The sequence below is a fragment of the Prorops nasuta genome, unplaced genomic scaffold (assembly GCF_024137725.1).
Source record: "Prorops nasuta isolate Cenicafe-Biocafe unplaced genomic scaffold, Cenicafe_Pnas_1.2 PNAS00061, whole genome shotgun sequence".
NCBI lineage: Eukaryota > Metazoa > Arthropoda > Insecta > Hymenoptera > Bethylidae > Prorops > Prorops nasuta.
The window spans coordinates 251,787-268,654 of NW_027116858.1; the positions used below are offsets into that span (position 1 = coordinate 251,787).

The 16,868-nt window shown below is 47.7% G+C and overlaps 1 protein-coding gene across 7 annotated transcripts in view; it reads right to left on the reverse strand.

Annotated features, from left to right (window-relative positions):
- Positions 1-16,868, reverse strand: part of LOC136784595 (uncharacterized) — a 150,159-nt gene that overhangs the window by 128,682 nt on the left and 4,609 nt on the right. Inside the window, exon 2 of one of the 7 annotated variants that reach the window (XM_066745354.1) lies at positions 14,116-14,147. The exons of the other annotated variants lie outside the window; for them this stretch is intronic. The gene's annotated coding sequence lies outside the window, so the exon portion shown is untranslated. The remainder of the gene's footprint in view (positions 1-14,115; positions 14,148-16,868) is intronic. 7 annotated transcript variants of the gene reach the window in all.

The window sequence follows — 16,868 nt, forward strand, 5'->3', positions numbered from 1 at the left end:
GAGGAACCATAAACAGCTACTTAAGAAATCTTTACAGACACTTGCGCGCAAAATCGTTTTGCCTGCTATATACACTCGAGAGAGAGAGAGAGAGAGAGATAGCAATATCCTTAAACCGCGCGCGTCTCATCGTAAGTTTCTTCTCTCAAGGCGTTCAAGCTCAACTCGCCGCGCGTCGGCTGGCAAGGTTGACCCAAGGGGTCACGTACTAAATCCACCAAGGATTCTATCGCCGCAACTTTTGCTTTTTCCTACAAACAACATTGGCCGTGTCTGACCCGACAACAAAATTTCCTTCAACCCTATCGCGTCATTAATAAAGATTCCATATCGGAGAAGACCCTCACATTTCTCCCTACCAATATCATTTCTCAAAGAAACTTTTGTCTTTTACCATTTCTCTCTCTCTCTCTCTCTACCAAACTTTACCCATTCCTATATATAAAATTCTTCAATCCGTTTTGTCAAGACTATTTTTTCTCCTCTCGTTCCAAGCGAGAAAAGTGTAAGAATCTCGCTTTTCACTCTGCAGATGATACGCTTTTGTTGTTACACACACACACAAACTGTGTGTATATATATATATAGGATATCCAGCAGTGTGTGTGTGTAGAGAGAGAGAATAAGAGAGAAAAATGTGCAGTGTCTCTGAAGAGAGCGTAGGAAGGAGGAAAGGGTAGGGCATGGTGGCAGGAGTGTTATACGAAGGTGATTCAGAGTTAATTCATATCTAGAAATGTGAGGAGAGGACGAGCAGCTCGTCGAGGTTTCACACGCGTGTCCTTCCAGCCGAGATTACGAGGCCTTGTTTGGATGAAAAATCAAATAAGTTATCCCTTACAATGGGCTCGTGATCTCTCCTTCTTTCTTCTTTTATTTTCTCCCTCTCCCTCTGCCCAGCCACACCGGTTCCTCTTTCTCTCTCCACGTTATTATCCCGAGATTAGTGTTGGGTCGAGCATCCTTCTTGGCAGGTTGATACAACGCGCGCTGAATCTTCCGTTGGGTCGCGCACGTCACACACCTGCGCGCTGCTGCTGCTGCTTCCTATCCAACCTCTACCTCTACACACATATATACAGGAGACAGCAGCGAGCATCCATTTGCCGCGAAAAATGAGACAGCTCGGAACCTTGAATGGCCCGTTTCGACTGTTTCATTGTGCCATCGACCTTCGCTCCACTCTCTCCCTCCCTTCTTCTTCTCGCCACTCGCAACAATATCTCGCTATCGTTTCACACTCTGCGCCCTTTTAAACTCTCGAGAGAAAGAGTACGTATACGTATAGGCACGCTAAAGATAATACTCGATATCCCTGAGCTTCGGAAGCGTGTCCCGACGCGCGCACACACACACACACACACAGCCTATTCTGCACGCTATATTCTATACCTTAATTATACGCGATTACTTTTTCTCGTACCTAATCCCCACTCCTCTCTCCTATAGGATTGCACTTTTTCCAACGCTTCCGCGATCAATCGCCATTTACATCTCAATGAAAAATGCCGAGTACGGTAGCGAGCCTTGAGCTGCTTTGATTCGCTCGAGCGAGTCCGCTTCTTCCCTCTATACTGTTATACATATACCGAGCTTCTACCGCGCCGATGATTGTGTACAGTGGTGGTGGTGGTCTACTGGATCGTTTGGTTTGAGCAATCCGCGCGCGCGCGCGAGAGAGAGAGAGAGAGAGAGAGAGAGAGAGAGAGAGAGAGAGAGAGAGAGAGAGACGGCTAGTGCGTGGAGTATATACGAGAGAGGCGAGGGACGCGCGCGCTGTGTTGGATATATCCGAGCGAGCGAGAAGACTTTGGCACGAAAACGTCCGAGAAGAAGGATAAAGAGGAGGAAAACGCGGTGGTATTTTGAGCTGCGAGTAAAGGAGCAAAAAGAATCCATCGGTTCCACCGATTGCTTCTCCTCATCGCGGCTCAACATTCCTTCGCGCTCCCAGGCCGTCGATCCTCTCGTTCCCCTCTTCGCATCGCGCGCGCGCACCTCCACCTCCACCACCATCCTGTATATACTCCTCCAACTGGGTCATCTAATCTCGCAAGAAATCACTAACCGAAGGCCGATGACGAGGAATGTCAGCAAGAGCAAATTCCCTCTCTACCTTGATGGATCAAACTTGGAAGCTGCAACCGTGCGCGCGCGCTGCATGCGGCTCTCGCTCATTTGGCCAACGATCCTTTTTCAATAACACTCGTGCAAAACTTTCGAGTCCGACACTTCTCTTGCCAAACGCGCATAACATAATCTCCTCTTTCCGTATAGGGTACGTACCAGGTATTTTATGCCATCTAGACTTTGCTATTGCGAAATCTTGATAGATTTTCCACCGCCTTTTATAGTCTCTCTCTCTCTCTCTCTCTCTCTCTTTCTCTCGATAGAGAGAAATCTGTAGATTTCCAATGATTTTGCAAGCGGGACGCTTTTTAATAAAGTCTCGCAGTGCTGCTGCTGCTGTGTGCAACCTCTGAGAAAAGTCAGGTTGCGCGACTCGAGCTAGTTTGCTCGCGCGCGCGCTCGGGTTTCAAAGTGTCGTCGTTCAGCCATGAAAGGATACTTAATACCGTCTTTTAATAAAGCCAGCAAATAAGCCAAGAATCACGATGTGGAGTAATCACGGCTTCTCCTCCTGGAGAATAAGAGTATTTCGAGAGTAACACGATATAGAATGGATTACCGCGTTCTTCGGGGGCCGAGAAACAACCAGAGGACATATTCTTAAGAGCAACTTTCTTTAAACATGCACGATGATTGAAAAATTTATTCAACCACATAGGAGTGTTCCCGTGCGACAATTTGTCCATGCTTTTATTAACCTTCTTAATTAAGTCAGGTGTCAATGAATTCTAGCGGCCAAGGGGAGAACATGGTCACGATCTGCACGCTGGAGAACGGTATATATATATATATATATATAAACGTGGCTTTCGTAATTCTTTGGACTCTCTATAGTATATATAACTATACCGAGTTCCTATAGTATAGTTGCGATCATGACCGAAAAGGAAGAAGAATCTCGACTACGTCATCGAGGATTGTTTATAAGAGTGCAGTATTTATATATTGAAAAACTTGGGGTCTTGGTCGCAGCTGCGAGTTAGTCCATTGCAAGGAGACAAAGAAAATGTTCACCGAGTTTCTCAATGTGGCCGACTATGTATATACTCCCGTTCGTTGGATTATTATTAAATGGGTCCTCCAATAATAATCGGGTTGAAGAAGTTGATAATTGAAAGTCGAGGAGGAGTATATATCAGGGATTCTCAGCTTCAATGGATTAAAGGCTAAACGGAGTGGTCTCTTTGAGGCTCCCCCTCCCCCACCCTCTCAGCTCCTATACACAAGATGCGCCATGCGCCTCCCACAGGTCGACGGAGTCAGAAGAGCGAGCAGAGTCACGATCGGACCACTCCGTGAGCTGCAGGTTGAACGTGCGCGCTCTTCTCTCACTCGCCTCTACACACACACACACACACACATATAAGACATCGGAAGAGAGCCCGGAGCCACAGAAAGGAGGATGCATACACCGGTTTGTCCTCCGCGAGTGGACTCGGCCAAACGTTCTCCTATCGTGCAAACCTCTTCCCTCCTCCTCCTCCTCCCCATCACCCCCCCCCCCCTCTACTACCATCCGATATCCCAGGGAAAAAAAAAACCCGATCCATTCCCTTGAAATTTTAACCGAGTCTATCCATCCAGTCTCGAAGCAACGGGATAAAGATGTCCAAGTTGGAGGAGGAACGCCAGCTGCAGAAAAATTATACTTTCCAAGAGAATCGTTCGCCACTCGAATACTTAAAAAAGAAGCGAGTTTTGCAAAAGTTGCGCGTACACCATCTCATATCGCGCGATCGATGCATAAATGTATGCGCCATGTTGAAAATATTATATTCCTCCCCTTCTTCTTCTTCTTGTTTCTGTTTTCTTCGGATATATTAATTATAAAGGTAAAGCCCGAGAGACGCGCGCTGAAGAGGAAGAAGAATGAAGAAACTCGCACGGTTTGTCTCGTTTGGAAAAATGACGAAATCGAGGTCCGTCCATCCCGTGATGATCCTAGCACACTGCGGCAACGGCGTCTTTCAAATGCACGCGGCTGTTTATCAGGGGGGGGGGGGGGGTGGGGGGCGAGAATCGTCGTCGTTCGTTGGTTCGGGTAGCCGGCCGGCCGATCGACGGCCATCATCATCAGCATCATCAACGATTGCTCGGACCGACACGCTCGTAATCCACGACGCCGACTGCGATACGTATATATATATATATATATAGTATATACCGAACGATGGCCGTGTTCCATCCACCATCGGCATATAGCACCGGTATTATATGCTCATTAGCGCGGCGAATGGACGATACGGGGTGGAGCCCTCCCTCCCTTATTTTACGGGACGCGACGGAAGCAGTCGGAGGAATCCCCGCGGCGTGACCCTTGGACGTGTAACGCAACCAAAACTTATCTATATATCTAATTCACGTGAATCGGGACACGATATGATCCATCCATCAATTCCCTCGCTAAGAAATCTTCCGCGTGTATCGTCTCATTAGAAACACAGCCGAAATCACCGTTGATAAATGTCGTACGATCAATCTGACCGCCGCGGTGGATGTAGCGAGATGCTTTGTGGGGTAAAAGCGTCGAATCACCGGTCGAAGATAAAACGTAAGGGGAGAGGGAGATATCGATACCATTTGTCACGCAATTGTTCGTCCAACGTACGTACTCGCCTCGACTCAACAAAGCACCCGCGTGCGTGTACCGCAACACAATCCTAAATAGTAAATTCCACTCGCCCCATGCACGAAATCCTAAATATTTTCCCTGACTCTTCTCTCTCTCTCTCTCTCTCTCTCTCTATGTGTGTGTGTACATACGATATAACCGCACACATACACGACACTCTCGTATATAGCACCTCCTTTGTGCCCCTGATCCTGAGCAAAGGTTAATTGTATACGCGTCCTATAGCCCCCAACCTTGGAATCTCCTCCTCTACAACTGTTTATTAACGAGCTGGATTTTTTCTTGGCGTCTCTCCTTATACCACATAACGGCTGCCAGTGTGTCGTCGAAAAATCTCGCGTCGGAGGATATTTCTCGAGTTTGTCGAACATGATTGAGAAGACAGATTCGCTAACTGGTTACGAGTGTGTTAATATGCAAATCTCGAGAGATTAATTGTTGGCACGACGCGCGACGTACTTGGGATTTTCGTGACAGATTTCGCTGCTACGGCGAGTATATACATATGGTACATTAATATCGCGTCAACGTTTACCAATCGATTATAATAAACTTGGAATAAATTCTTATTGCTTATACATGTATAGTATACACACAGCTGTTAACTTGCAAATAAGGTACGGACATGCTCATTATTATATTATAGATGTATCTCTTGAGCGAGAGAGAGTCCAGCGTCGTCCATCTTTTCCCGAAGAGTCGATCGGCCTTGTATACATATATATATATATATATAAGAGTATAGGGTATAGAGGAGAGTCTCTCTTCTTGTGTACGCGATGACGTAGGAGCCAAGTTGTCCGCGTGTATCGAGAGAGAATCGTGGTGCGTCCGGAGATGGCTTCATCCTGGTGGTTTCGGGTGGTCCATTCAGGCCACTAATAGATCTTGATGGGTTCAAACGCGGAGGGTGGGTCCCGTTTGTCCTCCATGCGATAAATGGCCGCAGTGTTCGACCTGGCGCAACCGCGAAACGTCGCCCTCTCTCTCTCTCTCTCGTTCCTTCCTATACCTAACCTACCTACCTACCAACCTATACCCTGCACACCATGCACACACAGAGTAAAATCAGCCAGATGCTGCAGCTGGAGACTCGGCTGACAATGGATCGACGCCACAGCTTCTTCTCCTCTTCGCGTTAACTATATAAATTCCAATCTTATAGTGGCTCGCTGCTGCTTCCTCCTCTTCTCAAGGCCTCTTCCGTTCCGCCGTCATGTGGAACACTCCTCCTCCTTCTCGGCTTTTCTTCCTTTACACTGGCTCCCCGATCGCGCAGGTAAAATCCACTAAAACGTCAAAATACACACACGAGGGTAAAAGTTTTCCGCTCCGGACCTTTGTAAGCACGCGCACGATTCAGGGAAAATCTCCTGCTAACGATCCAATCCTCTTTATTTAGCCTCGCCAATGAAGAAATCACCATTGGCTCTACTTTTCCTATGTTATATATATATACATATATATATATATATATATATATATATGTGCACGCGTATAAAGCGTCTCTCTCCATTCTTCTCTTATAAGCTTATTACGAAAATCGTGACGTAACTGTTTAGCCTTCTCTCGTTTGTTGGCCCCGATTAACATTCGACCGTACGTTGCAGCAGCCTCTATGTTACAATAATATATTGTCTTGTGGAAGCTTTGTCGTTGTTCTCTCGATCTCTACAAAAATAAATCGTTTTATCCACGATGGTAAAAAACTTGGAGAATTTTCATGTTTGAGTTTGTTTATTTTTTGTTCATTTATTCACTTGTACGCATCGCGCGCTCCACTATTTTTCCTCTCGCTCGTTGTTTGCTCGGCATGCATTGTGGAAAATTCTACAAAGGACGTATTAGCTCTGTATCAAGAGTATTAACTACAATGGCCTATTTTCTGAATCGAACGTACGTATATATACATATATATGTATGCGTTTGGTTAAAGTTGAAGCGGTTAAAGGAGGCAGGACTTGGCTCGGACTTGTCGCGGAATGGCGGTCAGCGCCCGAGGCTGCATAATCCTCCATTATTCGATATACACTACCTGAATGGAGAACGACCATTGCGCCTTTCCTTCACCGCATTTTTTCCCTCGCACGCACACGCGGAAGAATCTTTATATATCATTTCAATAAGAATAGCGAGCATATTGCTCCTACTACCAGTGTCCCATATTTTCTTCTCTTCCTCGCGCACCCACTCTCTTAAAAGAAAGAGAGAAAAAAAGTTGCTTGAACGCCAGTGTTATCCTTGGTCCGTAACACACGAGCTCGATCCCGCTCTCTCACGATAGATAGACAGAGAGAGAGAGAGAGAGAGAGAGAGAGATGATTTTCATGGAATTGGGGTACAAGTTGGAAAAGTTGGCAGAGCCTCGAGTGGTTTTTGTACGAGACTGTCCTGGTGGTGGCGTCGTCAAGAGAGAGAGAGAGAGAGAGAGAGGAAGAATCGTCGGAGGCTGAAACTTTTCGAGCCGTGTGTATTATGAATGAACGACGGGGCGAGAGAGAGAGAGAGCAGGGTCGTGTGTACCATATGGCGAGAGGAATGGTTCTGGCTGCTGGTACTGCTACTATACGGAGAGAAGGGAGGGAGTTTTAAAAGAGAGAGAGAGAGGCATTAAACGATGACAGGAAAGTCAATAGCATCTTATAGGGCGATTTTATATTGAGATTCGACGTAGCGAGTAATGCAATTTCCTCGGTGACAAATGCCAGACGCGCCCCAACGAGACGCGACGGTCCCGTGAGTGTTGGAATTCGCGCTCTCGATTCTCTACCGGCCTTTATTAGGGATTTCAAACGTGCGCGCACTCCTACTAACCGTGCCTGGGGCCATAATGCAACCGATAAATCACCAAAGTCGCTACAAAGGAAGGAGAGTGAGTCTGTTGGCCCTCCGCGCATTCCCCGGGGACGACCACCACGGCGCTAGCAGACGATAGGGAGAATTAAACAATTTCATTTGGAGCAGCAGAGCAGTGCGCTAAGAGGAACAACACGATCTCCCAGCCAATGTACCCCCTTAACGTCGATTGTTTATCCTCGACTCGACCGGCGACAACGCGTCCAATCGGTAGGGAGCAAACTACCAACCTTCTCGCATGCACATAATCCACGCGCTCCAAAGGTTTCATAAACAAAACTCGCCCATCCATACTACATATATATATATATATATATACATGCTTCCAGTCTCGAGACAAAGCGAGAGACCCGCGTTACGTCGAGTTATATATAGGCGCGTGACAAAACCAATCGGTACAAAACGAGATTGAAACGAAGCCGATTTTTTTTTTTTTTTTTGAATCGATATTGTTGTTAGGGGGGCTCGAGAAGCAAGAAGAAGAGAGACACGCACATGCAGCGTTTACGGAAAATTTCTCGAGCGGTCGCGCGCTCAAGTTTGGTTGGTTAGGCCAGCACGAGCAGCAGAGGCGCTCCTGCTCCCTGCATGCGTGCCTTCTCTCCCCATTCTCTCTACTTCACGGCTCATCAACGTTAATTATTCGTCGAGCGTGAAAGTAGCTCGAGTCATTATTGCTCCTGGCTTTCCGGGCTTATGTGTATATAATGATCATTAAGCTCTCTTTCCCGGTATTCGTCCGTTCCGAGTCGATATAGAAGAGGTCTCCGACCAGCTGCCGAGTGGCCGACGCGACGCGACGCGACGCGATGCGACGCGACGCGCACCACGCACAGGTACAAAAGCCCCAGCAGCCAAAACGCTAAAAGCCGATTCACGCGGGAGCGCGAAAAACAAAGAGCGAAATTGGAAGGAGGCATCGGCCCATACCTCCATGGAATATATCACACGAACGCAACGACTGATTTGCAGAGAAAATCGGAGGACCGCGCGCGCGGCGCAGCATCATCGACGAGAGCGCGCATTTCCAACCGAAACCTCCCTCACCCCCGAATTATCCATCAACCAAATTTCCCGAGAATTTTAGACCCGCTCTAATTGGACCATTCTCCGCGAACCCTTTTTAACTTCACGAATACCCCGCACACAACGATATTCCAAATACGCGCACACGCGTGCACATATATACTTTCCTCTCCGTTTTACTCAAGATTTTGGAAGAACAATTAACAGCTGGGGAAAAGTATATAATAAATACTTTCTCTCTTCCTGTACGAACGGCCTTTGATTTTGCATTTTGATAGACGCTTCTGTATCGCAGAGGGGAGGGCTTTAACATTGTTCAAACGTATTCTCCATGCGTGTATGCGTGTAACGGACTTAGCCCCTCCCAGACACAATAACGAATTTCGCCAAGTATATAATTATCTTTATCGCGCAGGAGAGACTCGTGCAGGCCCCATATGTGTGCTTGTATACACTAGCCTGCACCGCACCAGCCCATATATCGACGGGTTCGACTAATTTCGAGGGTTGTGACGGACAGGTATATATCCGTGGCGCGCGATGACGTAATCGGGAGCGGGGTTCGTGGAGGAGCAGCAGCAGCAGCAGCAGCAGTGAAAAGAAAAGAACGAAAGGGTTGTGGGGCTCGGTGGCCGGCGCAATACAATTGCGTCGTTAGCGCGCGACATACGTGGCGGCGGAGAGCGCGAGAGTCCTGGGGTCTCCTACACACACACACATATGGACGCGTGTGTATTTAAGTCGTTTAGCCTATCACAGTCAATCAGTTCAATTCGCCGAATGATGGGAAATTCGCTGGACAAACAGGCGAGGATGCACTTGACAATGAGGAGCAAATTTCTCTAGCGACGCAACGCCCGCGCTTCTGCTTCGCCCTCCGCAAAGGAAACATTTCGACTACCAAACGCCAAATGAACGCGCACCCCCATCCATGCGCACGAATAACGAATTGCAAATCAGAATTAAACTTTGTATCATCGGGCCACCCTGCAAACAGTTGTTAAACGCTTTTCACGGCAGGCTTAATAAATCGCTTAACGAACAATGCGAACGTTTCTATGCTATATACGCACGTGTGTATATATATATATATATACATACACATGGGGATATACAGAAGGAAGGAGAGAAAAACGTGGGTACAAACGGAACAACGCTCGGCTTTAAACTGTGAAAGCCGAGCGAATTGCGATGCATCGATCAAAAGCGTATAATGATGGTTCGGAGAGAGAGAGAGAGAGAGAGAGAGAGAGAGAGTACTATAAACACGCGGGAAAATTCCGCGGCTCAATTTCATGCTCCGAACGCTTGATTAAAGTTTATAATTAAGGTTTGTCGGATTGGTTTAGAGAGTGGATCGAATGCTGATCAAAGTTCATCATTAACCGGTATGATTAAATCGTAGCAAGGGACGCATTAGTGGTTCGGCTATTACGTCATAATGGTAGTTGGTTGGGATTCGCTACGGTTTTGTACATAAAGAGAAATGGTCGAGCAGCGGCAACGGCAAGCAGCAGGCGCCCCCCGTCACAGGGGCTGCATTGGGAGCTGCGCGCGGAGGGTCAAAGAGAGAGAGAGAGAGGAGACAAAGCTCTTTCGAATGGTAGCCAAAGGACCGGCTGACGAGCGATCAATTAGATCCGAGCATTGAAAATGGCCCGCGTTACACGCGGAAGCGAGTGGAATTTCAGATTTCTGCGGGATAAACAAGGTATCGGGAAATTCTCTCGTCGAGTTCGATGGGAGAGGAGGAGAGGGAGGGAACGCGAACGGACGGACCCTTGCGCGCCGCGAGAGATGCACGTGGCGAGGAGCGTGCATGGCGAACCGGAGTTGTCCTCCCGGCGAGGTCGTGCTGAAAAAAAAAACGACAGAGAGAGAGAGAGAGAGAGAGAGAGAAAGCATAAAGAAGGAACGTGCGCTGGAGCCACACGGTGATTTGCATGCGCGACAGGTGCACCGCCAACTCGCCGTATTACGTGTTTAATTCACGTGTCCGCATACCTTCCACCCACCACCGTCCATAATTTCTCACCGAGGATCCCGCCAATTTCTCACAAATCGATCCTATATCCGTGCACCGGAGGAATAACCTTGCGATTCCAGTCGCGCTCGCCTCGCTTTAAAGCCAAATACCGTGGTGATGCGTGGATCCGACCAATGGGCCGCGCTGTGTGCCGAGCCACGAAACCTGCTGCTGCTGCAGGAAATTCGACAAAGAGACAGCATCAGGTAGTATATGTGTGTGTGTAGGAAGGATAAGAGAGAAGCTTCTTTGAAAATTGTGTGTCCTCCATGCGGAAGTTGGAAATTCGCCATTTTCGTTGGAGTGCGCTGGTTCGCGTGTCTAGTATATGGGGGGTGGACAATTATTGGTCGGATTTCACCCGAGGAATATGTGCATAGGATCGATCGTGTGCACGAAATCTCTCTTCTGGTCTGTGCGCGCACACACAGCACACGCACGTGCGCGGGAATCTTGCCAATTTTGGTCCTTTTTATTGCACCCCGCGATGCAGCGCTGTTGCGCGCGTCCTCTTCCGAAACGAGCGAGTACCGAACACACGGACACACACGAGTGCGTATAAACACACGTATATGCGGGGAAGAGCCGTGCACTGCATGCATAACCACCGTTGCTCGTTCAAAGCTCAAATTTCGAATCATGAATTTGCAAATCTCTACAAATTGCACCCTTATGCATATCAACGATAACGATACAAATGTTGTATATACGTGTGACGTCATCGTCGTCGACGTTGGCGGCACGAGATAATATCGCACGGTTTACTCGACGTACTCGTTATGCGCCGCGCGCGATATAGCGCGCAATCTCGTTACGAGAAGGATCAGATTTTCAGGGATGATTCTCGACGTTGCGCGAAAAATTGCGTATAATTGGCGAACGAGTCGTCTCCGCGGGGCAACGCTCGGCGGGGATCCGGAGAGTCGGTGAAAGGGGCTATTTATGAAAAACTTTGTTGCCCCTCCCCCGTCCGAACATATTATATACGCGAGTTATTCCACGAACGGAAAACTCGAGTGGAATTAGAGGCGCGCCAGCGAGGGAGAAAAAAAAAATACGAAGCTCCTTGAGAGAAGAAACTTGCAGGACAAAGCATCGAGCGAATACGGGGAGGGGGGTGGCCGGATCACGACGAATGCAGAAAGAGCAACTGGAAGAGAAAGTGCCTCGAAGCACTGGCGAGCTTTCCGCGAAAAAGTCGCTTGGCTCGGTATACGTGTTTTTCTCGCGCGAGCGCGATCGTCGCTCATTCTAATTTCCCAAGTACCTATATAGCTCTTCGAAAAAAATCCATCCGAGAGCTTTACGAGTATTTCGATCGTGCAGTGGTAACGAAGACGGCGTGTCTGGCAATATCAATGGCCGAAATCAAGTGTTGGATTGCTCGGCGTATGCGTATAGATCGCGCGCGCATTGACCCGCGAAGAAGAAGGCTGCACCACGTATTTGCCCGTCAGACGTAAAGCACAACGAGCGGGCAGGTCTGGGGCTTTGCCGCGCGTACTGCTCTTCTCGCCTTATGCAAAATCAACTATTTCTAGCTGCTATATATATATATATATACGAAAAAGCGTATTAGACGGCTGCTTTGTGGCGTGGTTAGCCCGATTAGTCGGTAGAATTAAAGCTCGTGGAAAAATGGCTCGGGCTTGCCGGACTATATGGAACACAAAGCGATGGTCTTCTTCGCTCCTCCATTTTAAACTTCTAACGACCGGTCTGCTCGATAAAGCGTATAGGTGTGGGTCTCCCTCTCGTTGTGTGCGTGTGCACACGGCTCTCTCTCTCAAGTCCACGGGGTCATCCGGCAGGCGAGCGAGAACGGGCGTAGACGGAGAGAGAGAGAGAGAGAGAGAGAGAGAGAGAATGCTGGCAAGTGAACGAATAAACGAGCGAACGAATCGGCCATCAAGAGTCAACAGCGGGTGTACCTGGCTTGAAATCAAAGTTCCTAGATAAATCGCGACTTTCGACATTCAGCCTGTATCGCTCTCATCAGTGCGTTTATCGTTATACAAATCAATTAAATGTACATGCATGTATATATGTATACAGTACAAGATGAACAATTGTCTCTGTTTTCACGATATGTATACGCTGTATATAGGTATACATATTATATATCGCGTACTCGAAGACGCCGCGACGACGAAAACTTTGTTACTGCCAGTTGTCTGGAGAAGAGCATTTGGGGAGGATAAGGAGGGAGGCGCGACGGCAGCAGCACTTGCTGATTTCGCGCAACTCGATTTTACGCTCTCTCTCTCTCTCTCTCTCTCTCTCTCTTCCGAGTTCCATTTTAACGTGCGCGCGTGAGCCATTATGGCCGCTTCGCCCCCTATAACGCTGGAAATTGCGTTCGGAGGAATTAACGCGGCGGCGGCAAGAGTCGACTATAGTATATGTATATGTATAGCAGCTGCAGAGAGGAGCGGCGTGCACTCTCATTGGTCCGAGCGAATCAGGGGAGTCCAGGGGCCAGGCGAGAACGAGGATGAGGATGTCGATGGGAGCACAGGCGAGTCCTGAAAAATGTACCGGTTACCCTCCCGAAAGAGAATTGCGCCCGACGGAATTAACCTGATGAAAATTCACGCTGGCCGTGTCCTCCCATTGGTCGAGGCTGCGAGCTGCGTCGGAGGAAAATGGCCGGGAGGGAGGAGGGGAAGGCGCGCGCGAAAGAAGCGGTGAAAACTCTGCGCGACTCTCTGTGCATCTACGCTCTACTCCCTCCCTCCCTCCCTCCCACCCCCTCCTCCTCCTCCTCCTCCTCGTCTCTCTTTGGCCCGGAAAACGGCTCAACGGGCCGAGGAAAACGCGCGCCAGCACGAAAAGCTTGGGAAATTTCAAACGAAATTGTGCTTTGCCTCGCGTATCGTACGATGAAAATACCTTCGTGACCACGTAGGATACGAGCCACGTGCGCATTCACGCACGCACACGCACAAGCGCGCACGCAGAAACCCCGGCGAATGCTGTCAACGCAACGCGGGAATACCACCGCCCGCACAACCACTCTTCTTCTTCTCCTCGCTGCATATAACTATATAGGTATATATATATATACTATATGTAGCACATTGAGCGAAAAAAAGCAGCGTCGATCGATACGAGAGCTATTAAACTCGACTCTTCCTTTGCATTCCTCCAGCTTTTAAACACAATGCAGCACGCGTATATCACGTAACGCGTAAATAAATCCGCGCGCGCTGCGCGTCGTATACCATAAACAAATATACACCCGGCTGTATTTGCGAGAAAGCGATAGATTCACGTGAAAATACACGCGAGACCGAATGTTAGAAATTTTGCCACGCTTAAAACGTATCTGTGTGCATGCATGCACGGTTATATTATATATATACAGAGTGTCTCACGAACGATGACCATGCCAATAATACCATAGGATAGGGGACAAAAATCCAAGTAAAAAAGTTGTACAAACTTCTTTCCCAGCACCCTTGGTTAAAAAGTTATCTGCAATTAAAGATTATCGATTAAAGTAGCCTTTCTTAAAGAGGAAGATTGTTTTGATCGCCCATTATACGGCCAGAAAGATTCTGTGAATTAGAATACTGAGAAAGATACGAAGCCAAACATCCACTTGAGACTATTGTAATGGTATGTTTATATTTTGATTGTTTTTATGGCGCTCGCACTCGAAACTGCCGATCGGCTTTGAGCCACTACAATAGGCTCGAATGGATGTTTGGCTTTGTGTTTTTCTCAGTATTCCAATTCACAGAATCTTAGCATTTTTTGCCTTATATATATATATATATATATAATATTCCTCTTTAAGAAGGGAGCTACTATAATCGATAATCTTTAATTGCAAATAACTTTTTAACCAAAAGTGCTAGCGAGAAAGTTTTTACAACTTTTTTACTTGGATTTTTGTCCCCTATCCGATGGTATTATTGGCATGGTCATCGTTCGTTGGACACCCTGTATATATAGTATGTACGGTACACCGTACAACTATATGGACATAGGTATATGGCAGAGAAAAGGTCACGGATTACGCTGGAAAATAAATATGTATAGAAAAATATGCGATAGCCGCGTTGCGCGCGCTCTGCGAATAAACTTGGAAGAGTTTTATGCACGCTTTCGAGGGAAATGGGTGGTAAACAATGACGCTTGGACTTTGGATGCACTTTGATGTAAGGAAACGAACATATCGTGCACGGACGAGAGTCGGGGGAGCTCGCTCGTCGTTCCTTCTGAATTCCAAGCGAGTCTCGTAAAATCTCCGTCCGCAGCATCGTAAGATAACGCTACGGGAAGAATATATATATATATAAAATCGTTTGGGAATGGCTCGCTCGCGAGTGTGTACGAAGCAACGAATGGCGAACTATAACCGACCGGTGTACACACTAATTGTAAGTGTGGAGAAGGGAGGAGGAGGAGGGGGAGGGGGGGGGGGAGGCAAGGAGGTAATGCGAAGAAAGAAGTGAAGGATGAGAGAGGAGGGAGAGGAGATTGCCTCCGCCGCTACCGCCAGGATTCCAGTTTCTCCGTTAGGCAGCCGAGCCAACGAGAGAGAGAGAGAGAGAGAGAGAGAGAGAGAGGAGAGGCAGAGCAACGCAGAATGAAGTAAGAAAGCTCGAAGAAGCGGTGGTAAGCAGAAGAGTCTGGTATATGCCAACAGCCTTAACTCGTCGAGGTCGGGTCGAATAATAAAATAAAAGAAAACGATGGAGAGATGGGGTGTAAGGTGGTGTGTAAAGGTAGAAGATGAAACTTTGCCGAGGTAGATAGCGTGTAGTGGTGGTGGATGAAGAGGGGGAGGGGGAGGGGAAAAAGGAGGAAGATGCACGGGAATCGAACAAGACTCTCTCTCTCTCTCTCTCGCGCGCGCCCGTTGGAATAAGGAAGAAAGGGAGAGAGAAGAAATGTGTGCGCGCGAGAGAAACAAGTTGAAGGAAGCAAACGAGCGAGAGAGAGAGAGGGGGGGCTGAGGGCTTGGGAAGGGTCCAACGTTGCCACACGCTCACTGAATTTCCGAGCTCAAATATAAAGGCCGCTTTATAAGCCCCGCGTAGTCGTAGTACCTACCATGCAACTGCTTCGAAACTCGCATCAAATTCTTGACGTCTCATTAAACATCGTCAGGTTTCAAGAAGTTAAACACGTGCGTATTGCGCGCACGTTCCATTCTTAACAAAGATCCTTTATCCATTCTTTGTATTATAGCGCGCTTAAAATACACTCCCTCGCCGAGTGTCGGATTATCGGCTCGATTCCCCCACCCCCTTTACCCCCGCGGTATTATCATCGCGTGTACTCGCTCACTCGTATATATACATCCCTTGTGCAAGAATCACGCCTTTCGAAGGATTTCTTCTCGTTGGCCGATCGCTTGATTTTTGCAGCAATCTTCGATCGCGCGGAGATTAGAGGAACGATTAATGTAATAAGGAGGGGAGAGATTGACAAATGATTCGTTGGATGGATTACCATAAACAATCAACGAGTACACGCTGTTATTATAAAGGGATAAGTTTGGCAGAGGAGCGGGAGGAAGGATTTCACGCCGGTTTCTTTGGCACAGCGAGTGGTTATCGGGCGGATCATTGCCTTTCCTTCATTAGCTATCGCAACCACGGACATCCTATCAATCATTCGCTACTTTATACATTCGGACAAATGAACCACCCCCCTCGGAAGAGGAGAGAGGGAGGGGGGATCTTAAAAATGCGAGAAAACAAACGCTAATGGATAGAACTGCTGTTGCCGCAGGCTCACTCGCTCGCTCTCTCTCTCTCTCTCTCTGCGCGACTTATCGTCGGCTTCGATAAAACCTCGCGTTTTTATCGATAAAAGTCATTAAATCCTCTCTGTATACGTATAACTCCACACGCGCGACTCTATTCCTCGTGCCAGCTATGACCTATGACCTTCCTAAAGATTTTCCGCAAGCATCTCGACCCCACTGACCCATTGTTCGAATGTCCATAAAGGTCTTCCTGGCGCGGAGAAAAGCGTATATAGCTTGCTTATTCTACGAGAGAATAATAAAAACGTGATTAACGCGAGTGTCTCGTATAAAAGCATCTCTCGATTGTGTCGACATGAAAAATTTTGACGGAATATCGCGCGTGTGAATATCTTCTTTAATGGGAATGAAATCACGTAAATCTAGAATCGAATTTGAGATTTTTATCTCGCCCTTTCGTGCGCCTTTTATAT